This window comes from Carassius gibelio, chromosome B22 (assembly GCF_023724105.1).
Source record: "Carassius gibelio isolate Cgi1373 ecotype wild population from Czech Republic chromosome B22, carGib1.2-hapl.c, whole genome shotgun sequence".
In the NCBI taxonomy this organism is placed as follows: Eukaryota; Metazoa; Chordata; class Actinopteri; order Cypriniformes; family Cyprinidae; genus Carassius; species Carassius gibelio.
The window spans coordinates 39,950,756-39,974,205 of record NC_068417.1 but is presented as its reverse complement, the minus strand read 5'-3'; the positions used below and the strand labels follow the sequence as shown (position 1 = coordinate 39,974,205).

The window sequence follows — 23,450 nt, the reverse complement described above, 5'->3', positions numbered from 1 at the left end:
TTATTGGTCTAAAATTACTCAAATTATTTTTACTTCCTTTCCTTTTATAAATTAATTTCATCAACCCTATACTCATCCTCTGATCCAATTCTCTTTTATCAAAAATCTCCTTATATACTTCCTTTAAAATCCCACTTATCTTCTCTTTAAAAACTTAATAAAATTCATTTACTATCCCATCTGTCCCCGGGCTTTTGTTTCCTTTTAAACTATTGATAGCTTGTACAATTTCCTCTTCACTAATTTCTTTATCACATTCCTTTTTATCTTCTCTACTTACTTTAGCTGTAACACTCTCTAATAACTGAAGTTTGGCTTTTTCGTCAATTCCTTTTGTTTCAAAAAGCCCCTCATAATAGTCTTTCACCTCTGTTAAAATTCCACTTATGTCTTTGACTATTTCTCCTTTTTTATTTTTTAATTATTTTATTAACTTTGCTTTGCCTCTACTTTTTTCCAAATTAAAGAAAAATTTTGTACATTTTTCTCCTGCAATTGTGTTTTTTGCCTTACTCCTTATAATAGCTCCTTTACACTTTTCTTCCTCAATTTTCCGTAACTCTTCCTCCAAAAGTATTATCTGTTTTATATTTACTTCACTTTTATTTGTCTTTTTTCTGAGTTTTTTCCTTATTTCCAGCTCCTTTGCTTTTTTAACTTTCTGTACCAATTTGCTATGGTTTATAGAATATTTTCTTATTTCATATTTTACATTTTGCCACCATAATCGTTTATCTTCAAAGTACATTCCGTCCTCTTTTTCTTTGTCTAATATTTCCTCAATTCCTATTCTATAACTTTCACTTGTCAAAATTTCTGAATTTAGTATCCACACTCCAGGCCCTTTTTTTTCTTTACTAAAGTCAATATTCCATAAAAGCATTTTGTGATCACTCAAACTGGTATCCTTATAACAAATGTCCCCCAGAAAAAATTCCATATCCCTTTCACTTAAAATAAAATCGATTCTTGTCTGACACATAAAATTCCCAACCAGTGGTCTTCTAGAAAATTCTCTTTTCCTTTCATGGTTTTCCCTCCAAACATCTATCAAATTTCTTTCCTCCATCATTTCTTTTAACTCTTTCCTTCCCATATCTGTTCTAAAAACCATCCTATCTGCCATGTCCATCTTACTAAAAACAGTATTAAAATCCCCAACTAAAATAACGTTTTTATATGTCTTTATTAAAACCCTTAATCCCTCAAAAAAATGTTTTTTTTTTTCTCCCTCTTGGGTGGGTGCATGCAAATTAATTATCACAAATTCATGATCATCTTTCTTAATATTAATCCCAACACATTTGCCTTTTTTGTCATTATAGACTTCATATGAATTAATTTCAACATTTTCCTTTATTAAAATGGCTACCCCCTTCCTATCCTTCCATCACCATTATTATAAAACATTTGTCCTTTCCATCTCTTTTTCACATCCTCAATCATTTCGTCTTTCCAGTTTGTTTCTTGTAAAATTATCACATCCTGCTTTTTGCATAGTTCTTTTACCATCTCAAATTTCTTTACACTCATTAAACCTCTTGCATTTAAACTCACAAAGTTTAAAACCATACCAATAAAAAATAAGCATTTAAAACCATTCATCTTCAGTCTCTCTCACAATCTTGTTCTTGTATCAATCCCAACTTCTTTTTATCTATTTCAATCATCTTTTTCTTTCTAGCAACATTAAGATTTGGCTTTACCTTCATTGATTTTCTTCTTATAATTTTTCCAACCTTTTCTCTTTCTTTCCTTGCCTCCTGTTGTTCCATATCCAGTTCCTCCACCTCGTCGCTCTCCTCTTCATCATTTACTTCCTTGTCATTTGCACCATTCTGTTCGGTTTCTCCATCTTCTCCCTCCTCTGTATCGTCCTCCATTCTGTTTACTTCTCCATCCTGGTGACTTTGGTCCTTCAACTTCTGATTTTCCATATATTCTATTTGCTTTTGTTGTTTGTTTTCCATTGGTTCAAAAGTCTCTGTGGTTTCTGCAATCTCATCTTGCACCTGCCTGTCCATACTTTGTTGCTCCTCTGATTGCTTCTCGTTACCTTCCATCCAGCATTCACATATATTAAGAGGTTTGCTACAGTCTGGACATTCAATTGCTGTACAGTCTCTTGAGAAATGTCCTTGATCATTGCATTTAAAACATCTGAACTCAGGACAGTCTTTGATGATATGTTCTGGACTTAAACACAATCTACAAGTTTTGACCTGCCTACTGTGTATTATCCTGAAGTACTGTGAGCCTTCAGTTGTCTCAAACCTTGTACTATATGGCAATGATGCCACCTCCTTTGGGAACTTAACCTTAACAAATCTTGTCCCATCCTCTATCTCCGTTCCTGGGTAAAACCTCCTCCTTATCTCTGTTATGGGAGTAACTCCCCATCCTTCCAATTTCGAGGTTATGTCATCATCATCTAAATACACAGGCAGATGCATGAACGAGACTACAAATTCTCTGTCCTGGAGTTTTTTAACATCACATATTTGTCCTTTAATTTGCAAACCATTTAACAGTCCATCACAAGCTTCCTCCGTTTCAAAATCACTTCATATTGTTTATTAGTCTTTGGTCTTACCGCAATAATTTTTTCCACGCTCACTTTTTCCTTTATTGCTCTAATAATGTCCTCTGCTCCTCCATTAAGCACTTTACTGATGTCAATTATTGCTGTAGCTTCTTTGGAATAGATCCTTTGTTTCTTCATTTCTTTCGCCATCATCCCTTCTCCTTGTCTTAATCCTTTGCCTTGGTCAATTGCATTAGCTTGTTTCAAATTCGTTGCAAGTTGTGAAACAAGCAGTTGATCCATTTCACTCATTCTGAATAAAAAATAAAAAATTAAACCACTCCCCAGACAGCATGAAGCTGCTGGTTCGTGGTTTAAAACTTATTAAATAGATAAAGAAAAACTCCTCTTACAATTAATTCTAACAATAAAAAATAATAAACAAACAAACAATACAAGAGTTAGCTTCCGTCCTTTCTACACACACTTGCACTTCCTGGATTGTACCACTACAATGAACAGGGTTGCACAGGTTGGTATGGCCGTAAGCGAAGACTGCTGCAAAGAGAGGGCTATTTAAAGACCAGCCAATCTAATCGCCAGTACATTATATAAGTAGGAAAGAAAACCCAAAAGCTTCAAGCACCTGGTATTCCTAGGCAGTCTCTCATCAAAGTACTAACCAGACCTAAACCTGCTAAGATTCAGAGATTGGGCATTTACTCTTTCTTTTTCTTTTTTTTTTTTTTTTTTTTTTTTTTTTTTTTATGAAAGATTATTATATAATTCGTGAAATTTTCCAAAAGATTAAAGCACCTGGTATTCCCAGGCAGTCTCCCATCCATGTACTAACCAGGCCCAAACCTGCTAAGATTCAGAGATCGGGCATTGACTTTATTATTTGGCAAAATTATTATATACTAAGTGAAAAATGTCCAAAAAGCTTACAGCACCTGGTATTCCCAGGCGGTCTCCCATCCAAGTACTAACCAGACCTAAACCTGCTAAGAGTCAGAGATCAGGCATTGACTCTATTTTTTTGAAAAATTATTTTAAACTAAGTGAAAAATGTCCAAAAAGCTTACAGCACCTGGTATTCCCAGGCGGTGTCCCATCCAAGTACTAACCAGGCCCAAACCCGCTTAGCTTCTGAGATCAGACGAGATCGGGCATAGCCAAGTTGGTATGGCCGTAAGCGAAGACTGCTGCAAAGAGATGGCTATTTAAAGACCAGCCAATCTAATCGGCAGTACATTATATAAGTAGGAAAGAAAACCCAAAAGCTTAAAGCACCTGGTATTCCCAGGCGGTCTCCCATCCAAGTACTAACCAGACCTAAACCTGCTAAGATTAAGAGATCGGGCATTGACTGTTTTTTTTTTTTTTTTAATGAAAGATTATTATATAATTCGTGATATTTTCCAAAAAGATTAAAACACCTGGTATTCCAAGGCAGTCTCCCATCCATGTACTAACCAGGCCCAAACCTGCTAATATTCAGAGATCGGGCATTGACTATATTTTTTGGCAAAATTATTATATACTTAGTGAAAAATGTCCAAAAAGCTTACAGCACCTGGTATTCCCAGGCGGTCTCCCATCCAAGTACTAACCAGGCCCAAACCTGCTTAGCCTCCGAGATCAGACGAGATCGGGCATAGCCTTTTTTTTTTCTTTTTTTTTAATTAAGAAATTTCAATCAATAAAATACAATAGATTAAACACAGTCAATAGAAAATACAGAACATCGTCTTTACACATCTCTACATTACACATCTTTCCTTTACATCGATAATTTAAAAAACTCTTCCACTTTCTGGCAACTTCCACATTAAATCATTTATAACACAACAAACTTTTGGGGTAAAAACATCATAAAAAGAGTCTAAATTCTTTACACCTTTAAAGTACACATACAGTTTTTCAATATATAATTCTGTTTTTCTTTTAAACACACTCCAAACATCCAACACAATTTTTTCCTTTTTAGCCACAGTTCTTCTGTCCCATATTGCACTTTTCATTAGCAATACACACAGATTAATGAAACTTTTGTTTTTACACTTTTTTTCCCAACCAAACATAACAACTCTGTTCCATTCCATTACATTTTCATCCCACTCCTCCGCCACATCTTTAATTAAACATTTACATTTCCTTAAAAAATCCTCTAGCTCTCTACAATGTAAAAACATGTAAAATCCACTCTTCCTGTTCCTGGCACACTTTACACAGAGCATTTTCTTCCATTCCTATTTTATTTAAAATAACATCAGTAAAAACCACTTTATGCCTTATAAAATACTCCAAACATTCCAATTTTGTTTCCACACATTTCCCCGTCATGTTTCTCCATATACACTCTTTTTTTTAAATCTTTGAATTTCTGCACCCAGTATCCATTTACAATCGGCTCTCATCTCTAAAAGCACAATAAATCATTTTCACAGTACATTCCTTAAAATCATACAGTTTTTCCCCTAATTTCACATTAATACATTTCTCTTTTGGTTCTCCTTCCATACTTTCTATTCTTTTAATCCACTCTTTAGGTATTGCATTTTTAATGATTTCATATTTATTTTTTATTTCTTGTTCACTGTAATCTTCTTTTGCCTCTTCCATTGCATCCACAATATATTGTGTCGGTAAAAATCCTTCTTTAAATTCATATAAAACATCTCTCACTCTTGTTATCCCCACATCCATCCATTTCTTTAAAAACAATTCTTTGTCTTGCTTTAAAATGTTTTTGTTTGAAAACAGCGGTTGATTTAAAATGTTTTTTCTCCCATGTGGATCATACTCTACTTTGTCTAAAATTTTTCCCCAGGCACTAAACATTTCCCTATAAAACTCTGGTAAGCACTCTGTCATCCAATTCTTAGTTTTCATCCATAAAATCCCATCCCCCATGTTAAAATCCCCACATTTGTTTAAAAAATATTAAAAATATAATCCAAACTAATAACATATCCTTTTTTCTTTTTTTTCTTTCATATATCTTATTCTAACTATTATACTTAAAGTTGTATCCGCTATATCTTTCCCTTTTACTCCATACACTTGTTTTTTTTTTTATTATGGTTGGCATTACCTCTTTCAATCTATTGGCTAAAACTTTTGTTAAGATTTTCAGATCTGTATTCAGCATTGTAATTGGTCTATAATTTTTCAGGTCTACTTTATCTCCTTTTCTTTTATATATCAACTTTATTAGTCCCATCCCCATTCTCTGATTCATTTCCTCTTTTTTAAAAATGTCTTCATATACTTCTTTTAAAATACTGGTTAAAAAAATCTTTAAAAACTATATAAAATTCACTCCCCAAACCATCTATACTTGGACTTTTATTTTTGTTCAATTCACTTATTGCTCTTTTTATCTCTTCTTCCCTTATCTCTTCATCACACTCTTTTTTGTCTACTTCTCCTACTGTTGTTTTTATTTGATTTAGTAACTCCACTTTCTCTTCTTCCCTCACCCCCTCAGTACTAAACAGGTTTTCATAATATGCTTTTACTTCTTTTAATATTTCCTCATTTGTTTCCACCACTACACCATTTTTTCCTCTTATTTTTTCTAGATCAAAGAAAAACTTTGTACATTTTTCTCTCTCCACAGTATATTCAGCTTTACTCCTTAGTCTTGCACCTTCATATTTTTTCTCTTCCATGTCTTTCAATATTCCCTCCAAGTCTTTTATTTTTTGTATATCTTTCCCATTCTCATTTAATTCCTTTTCCAAATTGTCTCTTATTTCTCTCTCCTTCTTCCTCTTACACATCTGTATTAATTTGCAATACTTTATCATGAATTTTTTTTACTAAATATTTAACATTTTCCCACCATATCCTTTTATCTTCGCTGTACATTCCATTCACCTTTTCTTTTTCAATAATTTCTTTAATACTTAACACATAGTCCTCATTCTTCAAAACCTCTGCATTTAAAACCCATACACCCGGCCCTCTTTTCACTGAACTCCAGTCTACTTGTATAAAAAGTGGTTTATGGTCACTTAAGCTTGAATCTACATATTTAATGTTACCGATAAAACCTTCAATGTTCCTTGTACATAAAATAAAATCAATCCTTGTCTTACACATAAAATTCCCTACTAATTGCCTCCTTGAATATTCTTTCTTTTTTTCATTTCTTTCTCTCCATACATCAATCATATTATTTTCTTCCATTAATAATTTCAGTTCTTTTCTTCCTTTATCATTTTTAAAAACCATTCCCTCACCAATTTCTAATTTACTGAAAACAGTATTAAAATCACCCATCATAATAACTTCTTTATGCTTTTTTAAAAAATCTCTTAATACATTAAAATATTCCTTCTTTTCACTCTCTACAGTGGGTGCATGAATATTAACTACAATAATTTTTTTCTCCTCATACTCCATTTCAACAGCAATACATTTCCCATCTATGTCATTATATATTGTTTTACATGATACCCCACAGTTTTCTTTTATTAAAATCGCAACTCCTCTTCCCAGCCTCCCATCACCATTGTTATAAAAAAAAACTCTCCACTCCACCTTTTCCTTATTTCAGTAATGTATTTCAGAAACTTATTTCCCTCCAGTTCTTGTAATAAAATCACATCCTCTCCTTTACACATTTCTTTCACTTTTTCAAATTTTCCTACGTTGGAAAGCCCTCTAACATTAAAAGTAACAATTCTTATAAGCATAAAACATATAAAAACATGCATAAAACCCATAAACTCAGTCCATCTCCTCCAAACCCTTTAGCAGCTCATACTTATTTGCACACTCAATCCCATCTTCTTTAAGCATTCTTTTTCTTGCAGTATCAAGATTGGGCATTACCTTTACAGATCTCCTTCTTTTCGATGATTTCCCCTGCGTCTCCTCATTTTCTTTTCCTTGTTCACACTCTTTTGTAGCATCATTAATTTCTACCGCCTCCATCTCCTTTTGCACACTGTCCGTCACATCCATCGGTGAACACACAATTCCCTCCTGTTGTGCATCACGCAGTACTTTATTCCTTTCATCAACCAGTTCCACATTATCCAAAGCATTTTGCAAGCTGTCCGTCAAATCTATCTGTGTCCAAATTCCCCTATCCTGTTGTGTTTGTATGATCGGTTCGGTATACTCTTTCTGTTCTTCTATATCCTTATTTAATTCCAGTCCTTCACCACGTACTCTTTCTCCAACGTCTCGCTGCTCGTTGTCTCTTTCATGCACCTGCCCGCCCACCTGCTGCTGCTCCTCCTCCTCACCCTGCATCCAACACTCACACTTATTTAAAACCAAATTGCACTCCGGGCACGTCACATCATTGCAGTTTCTCGCGAAGTGGCCTCTTTCCTCGCATTTATGGCACTTAAACTCCGGGCAGTCCTTCACAACATGATCTGGGCTCATGCACAGCCGACAAGTCTTCACCTGATGGCTGTGCATCACCCTAAAGTATTGTGGACCCTCTGCCGTTTCTATTTTTGTGCTGTACGGTAGGGAGGCCACCTCCTTCGGAAACCGCGCCTTTACATATCTTGTCCCATCCTCTATGCTGGTGCTATGCTCACAGTTCACTCCTTTAATTAACAGTGTTGTTTCCACCACTACACCATTTTTTCCTCTTATTTCTTTAATCATTCCAGCTTTCCCTCTTATTTTTTCTAGATCAAAGAAAAACTTTGTACATTTTTCTCCCTCCACAGTATATTTAGCTTTACTCTTTAGTCTTGCACCTTCATATTTTTTCTCTTCCATGTCTTTCAATATTCCCTCCAATTCTTTTATTTTTTGTATATCTTTTTACCATTCTCATTTAATTCCTTTTCCAAATTTTCTCTTATTTCTCTCTCCTTCTTCCTCTTACACATCTGTATTAATTTGCAATACTTTATCGTGAATTTTTTTACAAAATATTTAACATTTTCCCACCATATCCTTTTATCTTCGCTGTACATTCCATTCACTTTCATTTTTATTTTTGAAATTGGGGAAACCCCCCAAACCTCCAGTTTATTTAAAATCTCTTCATCAGCAAGGTAGACGGGCAGATGCATGAAAGAGACAACATAATCTCAGTTTTGTAGTTTCTTCATCTCACAGTTCACTCCTTTAATTAACAATCCCTCAGTCAGTTCATCACAAGTTTCTACTTTTTCCATTGTCAGTTCATATTCCTTTCCTTGTCTTGGCCTCAGTGCTAAGATTTTACCATATCCACATTTGTCCGTCACCGCTTTAATAATATCCACAGCTCTCACCTCACTTACATTCTCCACATTCACAATCACAGTTGCCTCCTTTAAGTATTTCCTTTCACCACATGTACAGTTTTGTTCAAAATAATAGCAGTACAATGTGACTAACCAGAATAATCAAGGTTTTTCGTATATTTTTTTATTGCTACGTGGCAAACAAGTTACCAGTAGGTTCAGTAGATTTTCAGAAAACAAATGAGACCCAGCATTCATGATATGCACGCTCTTAAGGCTGTGCAATTGGGCAATTAGTTGAATTAGTTGAAAGGGGTGTGTTCAAAAAAATAGCAGTGTGGCATTCAATCACTGAGGTCATCAATTTTGTGAAGAAACAGGTGTGAATCAGGTGGCCCCTATTTAAGGATGAAGCCAACACTTGTTGAACATGCATTTGAAAGCTGAGGAAAATGGGTCGTTCAAGACATTGTTCAGAAGAACAGCGTACTTTGATTAAAAAGTTGATTAGAGAGGGGAAAACCTATAAAGAGGTGCAAAAAATGATAGGCTGTTCAGCTAAAATGATCTCCAATGCCTTAAAATGGAGAGCAAAACCAGAGAGACGTGGAAGAAAACGGAAGACAACCATCAAAATGGATAGAAGAATAACCAGAATGGCAAAGGCTCAGCCAATGATCACCTCCAGGATGATCAAAGACAGTCTGGAGTTACCTGTAAGTACTGTGACAGTTAGAAGACGTCTGTGTGAAGCTAATCTATTTTCAAGAATCCCCCGCAAAGTCCCTCTGTTAAAAAAAAGGCATGTGCAGAAGAGGTTACAATTTGCCAAAGAACACATCAACTGGCCTAAAGAGAAATGGAGGAACATTTTGTGGACTGATGAGAGTAAAATTGTTCTTTTTGGGTCCAAGGGCCACAGGCAGTTTGTGAGACGACCCCCAAACTCTGAATTCAAGCCACAGTACACAGTGAAGACAGTGAAGCATGGAGATGCAAGCATCATGATATGGGCATGTTTCTCCTACTATGGTGTTGGGCCTATTTATCGCATACCAGGGATCATGGATCAGTTTGCATATGTTAAAATACTTGAAGAGGTCATGTTGCCCTATGCTGAAGAGGACATGCCCTTGAAATGGTTGTTTCAACAAGACAATGACCCAAAACACACTAGTAAACGGGCAAAGTCTTGGTTCCAAACCAACAAAATTAATGTTATGGAGTGGCCAGCCCAATCTCCAGACCTTAATCCAGTTGAGAACTTGTGGGGTGATAGCAAAAATGCTGTTTCTGAAGCAAAACCAAGAAATGTGAATGAATTGTGGAATGTTGTTAAAGAATCATGGAGTGGAATAACAGCTGAGAGGTGCCACAAGTTGGTTGACTCCATGCCACGCAGATGTCAAGCAGTTTTAAAAAACTGTGGTCATACAACTAAATATTAGTTTAGTGATTCACAGGATTGCTAAATCCCAGAAAAAAAAAAAAAAAAATGTTTGTACAGTCAAAGGTAGACACTGCTATTTTTTTGAACACACCCCTTTCAACTAATTGCCCAATTGCACAGCCTTAAGAGTGTGCATATCATGAATGCTGGGTCTTGTTTGTTTTCTGACAATCTACTGAACCTACTGGTAACTTGTTTGCCACGTAGCAATAAAAAATATACTAAAAACCTTGATTATTCTGGTTAGTCACATTGTACTGCTATTATTTTGAACAATACTGTATATCTTGCATCTTGATTTTTACCGTGTCCTGCTCGTTGTCGATACTCCAGTCCAGTGTCGTTTGCCATGCGTCTCTCTCCAGCCAGTCCAGTGTCGTTTGCCATGCGTCTCTCTCCAGCCAGTCCAGTGTCGTTTGCCATGCGTCTCTCTCCAGCCAGTCCAGTGTCGTTTGCCATGCGTCTCTCTCCAGCCAGTCCAGTGTCGTTTGCCAATAATCCATCCATTGTACAAAAACACCAAAAAAAAAACAATTAACCACCCTCCAGCCAGCAAGATGCTGCTGTTAGGTGGTTTAAAACTGAAAAACCACACAAAAAATAAACTAAAAGTCCAAAAACAACTCACTTCCTCTCCAAACTGCAGCCAACACTTCCTGTAGCTCTCTAGCGCCCTCAAGTTTGTATGGCCGTAAGCGAAGACTGCTGCAAAATGGAGGACTATTTAAAGACCAGCCAATCTAATCGCCAGTACATTACATAAGTAGGAAAGAAAACCCAAAAGCTTAAATCACCTGGTATTCCTAGGCAGTCTCTCATCAAAGTTCTAACCAGACCTAAACCTGCTAAGATTCAGAGATCGGGCATTGACTCTATTCTTTGGCAAAATTATTATATACTAAGTGAAAAATTTCCAAAAAGCTTACAGCACCTGGTATTCCCAGGCGGTCTCACATCCAAGTACTAACCAGACCTAAACCTGCTAAGATTCAGAGATCGGGCATTGACTCTTTTTTTTAATGCAAGGTTATTATATAATTCGTGAAATTTTCCAAAAAGATTAAAGCTCCTGGTATTCCCAGGCAGTCTCCCATCCATGTACTAACCAGGCCCAAACCTGCTAATATTCAGAGATCGGGCATTGACTCTATTCTTTGGCAAAATTATTATATACTAAGTGAAAAATGTCCAAAAAGCTTACAGCACCTGGTATTCCCAGGCGGTCTCCCATCCAAGTACTAACCAGGCCCAAACCTGCTTAGCTTCCGAGATCAGACGAGATGGGGCATAGCCAGGTTGGTATGGCCATAAGCAAAGACTGCTGCAAAGAGAGGGCTATTTAAAGACCAGCCAATCTAATCGCCAGTACATTATATAAGTAGGAAAGAAAACCCAAAAGCTTAAAGCACCTGGTATTCCTAGGCAGTCTCTCATCAAAGTACTAACCAGACCTAAACCTGCTAAGATTCAGAGATCGGGCATTGACTCTTTTTTTTTTTTAATGAAAGATTATTATATAATTCATGAAATTTTCCAAAAGATTAAAGCACCTGGTATTCCCAGGCAGTCTCCCACCCATGTACTAACCAGGCCCAAACCTGCTAATATTCAGAGATCGGGCATTGACTCTATTTTTTGGCAAAATTATTATATACTAAGTGAAAAATGTCCAAAAAGCTTACAGCACCTGGTATTCCCAGGCGGTCTCCCATCCAAGTACTAACCAGGCCCAAACCTGCTTAGCTTCCGAGATCAGACGAGATAGGGCATTTTTTTTTTATTATTTTTTTTTTTTATCAAAAGTATCAAAACAAATACAATTTACATTCATAATAGAGTTTCATAGCCATCACATAATTACATAAACACAAGAACTTGTCTATCCTATCACCAAAAATTTGCATGCCTACATACATTTATACATTTAATTATAATGACATTTTTCCCTTTTCGTTTAGAAATGTATGCTTAAACCTCCTTCGTCATCCACACATACAAGTCCACATCCATTAATGAAAGCTTTTTCAAACACATCTTGGCTCAGATATTTCCACATTAGAAAGACATTCTTTCTCATCATGGTTTTAAACAACAGATTAATGTCCACTTTTTTCCCTTCAAAATATGCCAAATTCCTTCTTGTCCAAATTGCATATCTTGCATGACTTAAAATGTAATTACACAAATTAACCTTCCAATCTTTACAATTATTAAATTCACCAAATAAAAACATTTTCCTCCATTCATCTCCTTCTATCTCTTTTCCCCAGTCATCCTTTATCAATTTTTTCAGTTTTTCATGAAATATGTCTAGCTCTTTACATTCAAAAAATATATGCATTAACGTTTCTGCATCAGTTTTACATACATCACATTCTCTATTAACATTCTTATTAATTTGATGAATCACCACCTTTGTGTATATTCTATTATGTCTTAATTTAAAGTCCAAGTTTTCACACTCCAGTCCATTATACTTCACACTTAAGTTCTTCCATATTGACTTTACATTAAATCCTGGAAACAGTTTTTTCCACACAGCTTCTGATGCAGGCACCTTAATATCCTTTCCCACAAAAACGTTATATATTGTTTTCGTCGTTATATCTGTCAGACATTTCTTTTCACCATTTTTTCCAATAATAAACATTTTTGGCATTCCCCAGTTTCCCGGTTTAGCTGTCTCTCTCTCAATCATTTCAACCCAAATCCTGGGCAAGCTTGTTTTAATATTTTCACATACAGAATCCACTTTTGATTTTTCAATTTCGTCATCCCATTCCACCACGTAGTCATAAATAGCTCTATTTGGCATAAAACCTTTCACATATTCATATACCATATCCTTTAATTGTCTTACTCCCGCTTTCATGTATAGTCTATTATAAAACATTTTCCCATTCATTTTTAACTTTGGATTAAGAAAAATTGGCTGCTTGTGTATTTGATTTATATTTTCACAATCATATTTCACGTCCATTAAAAACTTTGCCCATGCACTAAATACTTCTTGATAAAATAAGGGTATATTTTCAAACATTGGCTTCTTTAAAGCCATGAATACCCCTTCTTCTCCACATCCACTGCTTTTATCCAAAAAGTCTCCCATGAAACCTTTCCATCCATATTGCACTTTATCATATAAATACTTCTTCATTGTTTTCACTCTTATTGTTTTTCTTTTAACCTCTAAATCAATCAACTTTACACCTCCTCCTGTGTAGTCTGCTATTAATGTATTTTTTGATATTTTAACCCCTTTCCCTCCCCATAAAAAAATATTAAGAACATCCTTCATCTCATTTACCACCCAAACTGGCAAGTCAACTGCACCTAATACATAATTACATTTGGTAAGCAGCAAGGAATTAAACACTATTACTTTGCCCCTCAGTGTTAATTCTCTTAATTTCCAAAAGCGTAGCACTTGTTTTATTTTGTTTAAAATCCCTGTCCAAGTAGCATCTCTTGCTTCTTTTGCATTAAGTCCTATATTCACTCCTAAAATCCTTGTGTATTCTTTTGTGACTTTAAAATTATTTTCACACCCGCTCATATCTATCCCTCCTATACTCATTATTTCAGATTTTTCAATATTAATTTTTGCTCCTGATGCTTTTCCATATGTTTCAACATGTTTCATTATTCTTTTTATACTTTCCATATCTCTTACAGTAAATGTTGTGTCATCTGCATACTGGTGAATTAAACTCAATCCCCCATGTGGTACTGGAATTCCTCTTATTTCCCCATCGCTCTTTACCAGTGTCCCTAGCGGCTCAACTGATATTGAATACAGCATAGCAGACAGCGGACACCCTTGCCTCACTGATTTTTCTAGTGGAAAAGGATCTGTTAAAACACCATTTACTTTTACACAACTTTTTGCATTACAATATAATAAATGTATCCACCTCAGAATCCTCTCCCCAAAACCAAAGTTCCTCATTGCTTGTTCCATAAAACAGTGCTCTACCCTATCAAAGGCTTTGTTTAGATCCATACATAAAATCAAACCTCCTTCCCTATCATTAACCATACTATCCACTACATCCCTTATTGTACATATGGTATCTGTAATGTCTCTTCCTGGTATACTGTATGCTTGATTTGGCGATATTATACTTCCCACTACTCCTTTTATTCTATTGGCTAAAACTTTTGTCAAAATTTTATAATCAGTGTTTAAAAGACTTAAAGGTCTATAATTTCCCAAATTAAGTGGACTACCTTTATTTTTATATAGAATATTGATTATTGATTCTGGTATCTCCCTCCTTTCTTCCATACTCCTGAATACCTTAATCAGTATAGGTGCTAAAATATCTATGAATGTCTTATAGAATTCATGCGTTAAACCATCTGATCCTGGACTTTTATTCGGCTTTGTTTGTCTTATTGCTTCTTTTATTTCTTCAATACATATATTACTGTCACACATAATTCTTTCTACATCAGTTAATCTAGCACTTACTGTATTTAAAACTTCATCCACACATTCTTGTTTTACATTTTCTTTCTTGAAGAGTTTCTTATAAAATGATTCTACCACTTCTATAATTTCTACATAATCTGTTACCTTTTTCCCTTCTTCATTTTCCAACTCTGTAATATATTTTTTTCTCTGTTTTTTTTTTTCTCTAGATTCAGAAAGTTTTTTGTGCACCTTTCCCCCTCCACGCGCATACTGAGCCCTGCTCCTTACTATTGCACCCTCGCACTTTTCCTTTTCAAACATCTCCATTTCTGCTTTTATCCTAAAGAAATGTTCTTTTGAGTACTCAGGGTTGTTTTCTATTTTCTCTGCTTCTTTCTCCAACATATTTCCCATGTCCTCCATTTCCCTCATTCTCATAAAATGCCTCTGCTTTGAGTACCTTATACTTATTTTTTGTATTTTCCCTTTCATTATTTCCCACCACTCACAGACATTCTCTTCAAATAATGAGTTTTCCATTTCACACTTTATACATCTGTAAATACTTTTCCTGTACTCTTCTTCCTTTAACAAAGATGAATTCAGACACCACATCCCCCCACCTCCTGTTTCCTTATTTCCAGCCATCTTTACTGTCATGGCAGCATGATCACTTACTCCAATAAACTTATATCTCACATTTTTCACATAATGTAATATTTCTCTTTTAACTAAACACAGATCTATTCGACTTTGTTTTAAGTTTCCCAGCACCATTTGCCTTCTTGAAAATTCCCTTTTAAATGGGTTCTCCTCTCTCCAGGCATCTACCATATCCTCACTTTGCATTAATTGGTTTAAAATCCTTCTAGACACATCTGATTTGAAGTTTGCACTTCTAGACACATCTAGTCTTGTGCACCACACATTAAAATCTCCAACCACTATACATTTACCTGTACACAATGGTTTCATTTGCTCAAAAACTCCTTTTCGTTCGATTTCTACATTAGGTGCATATAAATTAACCAATCTAAAAAGTTCATTGTTGAACATAAAATCTATTCCTAACAGTCTTCCTTTACCATCATTATATATTTCCTTTACTTTATACATTTCACCTTTTTTCATCAGAATCGCCACCCCACAAGCCCTCTGATTTCCATGATTTACATAATTCTTATTTTATTTAAATAATCATGTTCCCAGATTTTCTTTATATTGACCATTATGTCTTCAGACCAATATGTCTCTTGTAAACAAATGACATCTGTTTTAAGCTTTCCAATAACCTGCTCAAACTTATTCATTTCTCTGAGACCATTACAGTTCAAGCAGGCAATGCTCATTATGTCAAACATTGCATATATTACCAGTATTAGAAGGAGACAACACATAAAAAAACTCAAGTTCTTACTTTTTTGCAAAGCATTCTTCACCGCTTTTCATTTTCCTTTTCAGCAACTTGATACTTGCTTCACTTGTGTCCAAATCCTCTTCCAGATTTATCAGTGGCGTCTCCAGAGACTCCCTCACCTCTTCTCTTCTGCTTTCCTTATTCTTTAAGCTTTCTTCTTCTTCTTGTTGCCTTGTTCCTTGTTTTTTCTTTTTCCCTTCATCCCCTTCACTTTTTGCCCCTTTTTTGGTTGCCCCTCCATCTTTCACTTCCATCCTCTGTACTCTCCCGATATTCCCACTACCGTCCTTTAAGCTTTCAACAAACTCTCTGCTGCTCTCTTTCTCAACAGTCCGTTGTCCAGCAGTTAAATCTCTTTCACTCCATGCATCCCCTCTTTCCTCTTCCTCCACCGTTAAACTCTCCTCTGACTCTTCATACAGGTCCACGAAGCTTCCCACGCTATCTCCTTCCTCCCGCTCTTCTGAAATTTCGCATATGCAAAATGCAGTTCTCATCCTGCAAATGCTACAGTTTCCTTCATTGCATTCCCTTACATAGTGGCCCTGCATTCCACACCGAAAACATTTAAAGTTTGGACAGTCTCTCACTATGTGTCCAGGTTGAATGCACAGACGGCATACTTTAACCTGTCTGTCATGTATGACTCGAAAGTGTTCAGTTCCTCCCAACGTCTCAAACTTTGTTGAGTATGGCAGCGATTTAACAGTATCTGTGAACTTGACTTTCAAAAATCTTGTTCCATCAGCAATGTCAGTCCCTGGCCACATTCTCCTTTTAATAGTTGAAACTGCTGTCACTCCCCAATCTGTTAGCTTTCCCTTTATCTCCTCATCTTGAATATAAGTCGGCAGATTTAGGAATGAAACCACCATCTCATTATTGCTTATTTCCTTCGCCATCACCCTACTATTCTTTATCTTTAGCCCATCCAAAATTTTGTCTTTTCCATTCTCTTCTTTCATTGTCAGTTCATATTCTCTTGGATTTTTATATCTGCAACCAATTACCACTCCACATTCTTCTCTTACTTTTTTCAGTAGCTCCATCATTGTCTTCTCCAACAATCTCCACCAACACAGTTAATCTCTTATCATAGTTTTGTCTTCTTGATTCATCTTCATTTTCTCCCATATTCCATTTACCTTGTCCTTTGTCCATGTTTGTATTATCAGCCCGTATCATTCATCAACTCAAAATAAAAGGATAAGATCCCCAAACAGCAAAAAGCTGTTTGGGGAATAAAGCAAAAAAAAAAAATTATTTTTAAAAATTAAAGATACCAAAACAAAACAAAAAGTCTAAATTTTTCTACAAACAATTACTCTCCACGTGCTCTCAGCACCACTACTTCCACTTCCTGATTAGCTCAATTGCGCCCTCAGGTTGGTATGGCCGTAAGCGAAGACTGCTGCAAAGAGAGGGCTATTTAAAGACCAGCCAATCTAATCGCCAGTACATTATATAAGTAGGAAAGAAAACCCAAAAGCTTAAAGCACCTGGTATTCCTAGGCAGTCTCTCATCAAAGTACTAACCAGACCTAAACCTGCTAAGATTCAGAGATCGGGCATTGACTATATTTTTTTGGCAAAATTATTATATACTTAGTGAAAAATGTCCAAAAAGCTTACAGCACCTGGTATTCCCAGGCGGTCTCCCATCCAAGTACTAACCAGGCCCAAACCTGCTTAGCTTCCGAGATCAGACGAGTTCGGGCATAGCCTTTTTTTTTTTTATTCTTTTTTTTTATTAAGTAATTTCAATCAATAAAATACAATAGATTAAACACATTCAAATAGAAAATACAGAACATCGTCTTTACACATCTCTACATTACACATCTTTCCTTTACATCGATAATTAAAAAAACTCTTCCACTTTCTGGCAACTTCCACATTAAATCCTTTATAACACAACAAACTTTTGGGGTAAAAACATCATAAAAAGAGTCTAAATTCTTTACACCTTTAAAGTACACATACAGTTTTTCAATATATAATTCTGTTTTTCTTTTAAACACACTCCAAACATCCAACACAATTTTTTCCTTTTTAGCCACAGTTCTTCTGTCCCATATTGCACTTTTCATTAGCATTACACACAGATTAATGAAACTTTTGTTTTTACACTTTTTTTCCCAACCAAACATCACAACTCTGTTCCATTCCATTACATTTTCATCCCACTCCTCCGCCACATCTTTAATTAAACATTTACATTTCCTTAAAAAATCCTCTAGCTCTCTACAATGTAAAAACATATGTAAAATCCCCTCTTCCTGTTCCTGGCACACTTTACACAGAGCATTTTCTTCCATTCCTATTTTATTTAAAATAACATCAGTAAAAAACACTTTATGCCTTATAAAATACTCCAAACATTCCAATTTTGTTTCCACACATTTCCCCGTCATGTTTCTCCATATACACTCTTTTTTTAAATCTTTGAATTTCTGCACCCAGTATCCATTTACAATCGGCTCTTTAAAAAGATCATCTCTAAAAGCACAATAAATCATTTTCACAGTACATTCCTTAAAATCATACAGTTTTTCCCCTAATTTTACATTAATACATTTCTCTTTTGGTTCTCCTTCCATACTTTCTATTATTTTAATCCACTCTTTAGGTATTGCATTTTTAATGATTTCATATTTATTTTTTATTTCTTGTTCACTGTAATCTTCTTTTGCCTCTTCCATTGCATCCACAATATATTGTGTCGGTAAAAATCCTTCTTTAAATTCATATAAAACATTTCTCACTCTTGTTATCCCCACATCCATCCATTTCTTTAAAAACAATTCTTTGTCTTGTTTTAAAATGTTTTTGTTTAAAAACAGAGGTTGATTTAAAATGTTTTCTCTCCCATGTGGATCATACTCTACTTTGTCTAAAAAATTTCCCAGGCACTAAACATTTCCCTATAAAACTCTGGTAAGCACTCTGTCATCCAATTCTTAGTTTTCATCCATAAAATCCCATCCCCCATGTTAAAATCCCCACATTTGTTTAAAAAATATTCCATTGTCTTTTTCCATGCTGTTTTGTGACCATCATCTAGATATTTTTTTACTATTTTAACTCTTAAGCTATTTTTTCTCTGTTCAACATCAATTAATCCCATCCCTCCTTTCCCTACTTCTCCTATTAATGTACTATATGCAATTCTTGACGGTTTACTATTCCATAAAAAATCTAAAAACATTTTTTCAACCTTTTCTCCACCCACATTGGCATAGCAGTCACATATAAAACATACCACAACTTTGACACCATTAACACATTTAAAATTAAAACCTTCCCTTTTAAACTTAAAGTCCTCAATTTCCAAAAATTGAACCTTCTTTCAATTCCTCCTACTATTTCTTCCAACATTTTTTCTTTAACATTCCTTTCGTCTTTTCCTATTAGAACAACTAAAATCCTTATTTCATTTGTTTCTTTAAAATGAAAATAATCAGTTAAAACATTTACTCCTCCAAATCTCACATATGTTGTTTTTTCTTCATTTAACTTGCCTCCTGATCCCCTGCAAAACATCTGTACTACTTCCATTACTTTATTAACACTCTCTATATCCTTAACTATTATTGTTGTATCGTCTGCAAATTGAAATATTTTTTCATTTCCCCCACTTCCTTCAATGTTTATCCCTCTTATGTCTTCATCTATTTTAACAACTAATCCCAATGGTTCTGCAACTAAAGAATATAAAAGCGCTGATAATGGACATCCTTGTCTTGTTGACCTAGTAATTTTAAAACATTCTGTTAAAAAACCGTTACACTGTATTCTTGTTATTGCTCCCCTGTATAAAATTGTAATCCACTTGACAAAATTATCCCCAAACCCGTACCTTCTTAAAATTCCAAATAAATAATCATGCTCCACTCTATCAAAGGCCTTTTCAAAATCCAAACTAATAACATATCCTTTTTTCTTTTTTTTCTTTCATATATCTTATTCTATCTATTATACTTAAAGTTGTATCCACTATATCTTTCCTTTTTACTCCATACACTTGGTTTGTTTTAATTATGGTTGACATTACCTCTTTCAATCTATTGGCTAAAACTTTTGTTAAAATTTTCAAATCTGTATTCAGCATTGTAATTGGTCTATAATTTTTCAGGCCTACTTTATCTCCTTTTCTTTTATATATCAACTTTATTAATCCCATCCCCATTCTCTGATTCATTTCCTCTTTTTTAAAAATGTCATCATATACTTCTTTTAAAATACTGGTTAAAAAATCTTTAAAAACGATATAAAATTCACTCCCCAAACCATCTATACCTGGACTTTTGTGAATTTTGTTCAATTCACTTATTGCTCTTTTTAACTCTTCTTCCCTTATCTCTTCATCACACTCTTTTTTGTCTACTTCTCCTACTGTTGTTTTTATTTGATTTAGTAACTCCCATTTCTCTTCTTCTTTCAACCCCTCAGTACTAAACAGATTTTCATAATAAGCTTTTACTTCTTTTAATATTTCCTCATTTGTTTCCACCACTACACCATTTTTCCCTCTTATTTCTTTAATCATTCCAGCTTTCCCTCTTATTTTTTCTAGATCAAAGAAAAACTTTGTACATTTTTCACCCTCCACATTATATTTAGCTTTACTCCTTAGTCTTGCACCTTCATATTTTTGCTCTTCCATGTCTTTCAATAATCCCTCCAATTCTTTTATTTTTTTGTATATCTTTCCCATTCTCATTTAATTCATTTTCCAATTTCTCTCTTATTTCTCTCTCCTTCTTCGTCTTACACATCTGTATTAATTTGCAATACTTTATCGTGAATTTTTTTACTAAATATTTAACATTTTCCTACAATATCCTTTTATCTTCACTGTACATTTCATTCTCCTTTTCTTTTTCAATAATTTCTTTAATACTTAACACATACTCCTCATTCTTCAAAACCTCTACATTTAAAACCCATACACCCGGCCCTCTTTTCACTGAACTCCAGTCTACTTGTATAAAAAGTGGTTTATGGTCACTTAAGCTTGATTCCACATATTTAATGTTACCGATAAAACCTTCAATGTTCCTTGTACATAAAATAAAATCAATCCTTGTTTTACACATAAAATTCCCTACTAATTGCCTCCTTGAATATTCTTTCTTTTTTTCATTTCTTTCTCTCCATACATCAATCATATTATTTTCTTCCATTAATAATTTTTAATTCTTCCTTTATCATTTTTAAAAACCATTCTCTCACCAATTTCTAATTTAATGAAAACAGTATTAAAATCACCCATCATAATAACTTCTTTATGCTTTTTAAAAAAATCTCTTAATACATTAAAATATTCCTTCTTTTCACTCTCTACAGTCGGTGCATGAATATTAACTACAATAATTTTTTTCTCCTCATACTCCATTTCAACCGCAATACATTTCCCATCTATGTCATTATATATTGTTTTACATGATACCCCACAGTTTTCTTTTATTAAAATCGCAACTCCTCTTCCCAGCCTCCCATCACCATTGTTATAAAAAATCTCTCCACTCCACCTTTTCCTTATTTCAGTCATGTACTCTTCCCTGCAGTTAGTTTCTTGAAATAAAATCACATCCTCTCCTTTACACATTTCTTTCACTTTTTCAAATATTCCTACGTTCGAAAGCCCTCTAGCATTAAAAGTAACAATTCTTAAAAGCATAAAACATATAAAAACATGCATAAAACCCATAAACTCAGTCCATCTCCTCCACACCCTTTAGCAGCTCATACTTATTTGCACACTCAATCCCATCTTCTTTAAGCATTCTTTTTCTTGCAGTATCAAGATTAGGTATTACCTTTACAGATCTTCTTCTTTTTGATGATTTCCCCTGCGTCTCCTCATTTTCTTTTCCTTGTTCACACTCTTTTGTAGCATCATTAATTTCTATCGCGTCCATCTCCTTTTGCACACTGTCCGTCACATCCATAGGTGTACATACAAAAACCCCCTCCTGTTGTGCATCACTCAGTACTTTATTCCTTTCATCAACCAGTTCCACATTATCCAAAGCATTTTGCAAGCTGTCTGTCAAATCCATCTGTGTCCAAATTCCCCCATCCTGTTGTGTTTGTATGATTGGTTCGGTACACTCTTTCTGTTGTTCTATATCCTTATTTAATTCCAGTCCTTCACCACGTACCCTTTCTCCAACGTCTCGCTGCTCGTTGTCTCTTTCATGCACCTGCCCGCCCACCTGCTGCTGCTCCTCCTCCTCACCCTGCATCCAACACTCACACTTATTTAAAACCAAATTGCACTCCGGGCACGTCACAGCATTGTAGTTTCTCGCGAAGTGGCCTCTTTCCTCGCATTTATGGCACTTAAACTCCGGGCAGTCCTTCACCACATGATCTGGGCTCATGCACAGCCGACAAGTCTTCACCTGATGGCTGTGCATCACCCGAAAGTATTGTGGACCCTCTGCCGTTTCTATTTTTGTGCTGTATGGTAGGGAGGCCACCTCCTTCGGAAACCGCGCCTTTACATATCTTGTCCCATCCTCGATGCTGGTGCCCGGATAAACACGCCGCTTTATTTTTGAAATTGGGGAAACCCCCCAAACCTCCAGTTTATTTAAAATCTCTTCATCAGCAAGGTAGACGGGCAGATGCATGAAAGAGACAACATAATCTCTGTTTTGCAGTTTCTTTATCTCACAGTTCACTCCTTTAATTAACAATCCCTCAGTCAGTTCATCACAAGTTTCTTCTTTTTCCATTGTCAGTTCATATTCCTTTCCTTGTCTTGGCCTCAGTGCTAAGATTTTACCATATCCACATTTGTCCGTCACCGCTTTAATAATATCCACAGCTCTCACCTCACTTACATTCTCCACATTCACAATCACAGTCGCCTCCTTTAAGTATTTCCTTTCACCAATTGTATATCTTGCATCTTGATTTTTACCGCGTCCTGCTCGTTGTCGATACTCCAGTCCAGTGTCGTTTGCCATGCGTCTCTCTCCAGCCAGTCCAGTGTTGTTTGCCATGCGTCTCTCTCCAGCCAGTCCGGTGTCGTTTGCCAAGTGTCTCTCTCCAGCCAGTCCAGTGTCGTTTGCCATGCTTGTCTCTCCAGCCAGTCCAGTGTCGTTTGCCAATAAACCATCCATTGTACAAAAACACCAAAAAAAAAAAAACAATTAACCACCCTCCAGCCAGCAAGATGCTGCTGTTAGGTGGTTTAAAACTGAAACACCACACAAAAAATAAACTAAAAGTCCAAAAACAACTCACAAAACAAACACTAACAGAAAAATCAAAATGGAGGAGAGCCTTCCTCTCCAAACTGCAGCCAACACTTCCTGTAGCTCTCTAGCGCCCTCAGGTTAGTATGGCCGTAAGCGAAGACTGCTGCAAAGAGAGGGCTATTTAAAGAGCAGCCAATCTAATCGCCAGTACATTAT

At 35.3% G+C, this 23,450-nt stretch overlaps 2 non-coding genes across 2 annotated transcripts; both read right to left on the bottom strand.

Annotated features, from left to right (window-relative positions):
* Positions 1-3,602: 3,602 nt before the first annotated feature.
* Positions 3,603-3,721, bottom strand: LOC128004447 (5S ribosomal RNA). Its single transcript, XR_008177136.1, has one exon. It is a non-coding gene; the product is annotated as a 5S ribosomal RNA (ribosomal RNA).
* Positions 3,722-11,380: 7,659 nt separating this feature from the next.
* On the bottom strand, positions 11,381-11,499 carry LOC128003569 (5S ribosomal RNA). Its single transcript, XR_008176292.1, has one exon. It is a non-coding gene; the product is annotated as a 5S ribosomal RNA (ribosomal RNA).
* Positions 11,500-23,450: the final 11,951 nt, after the last annotated feature.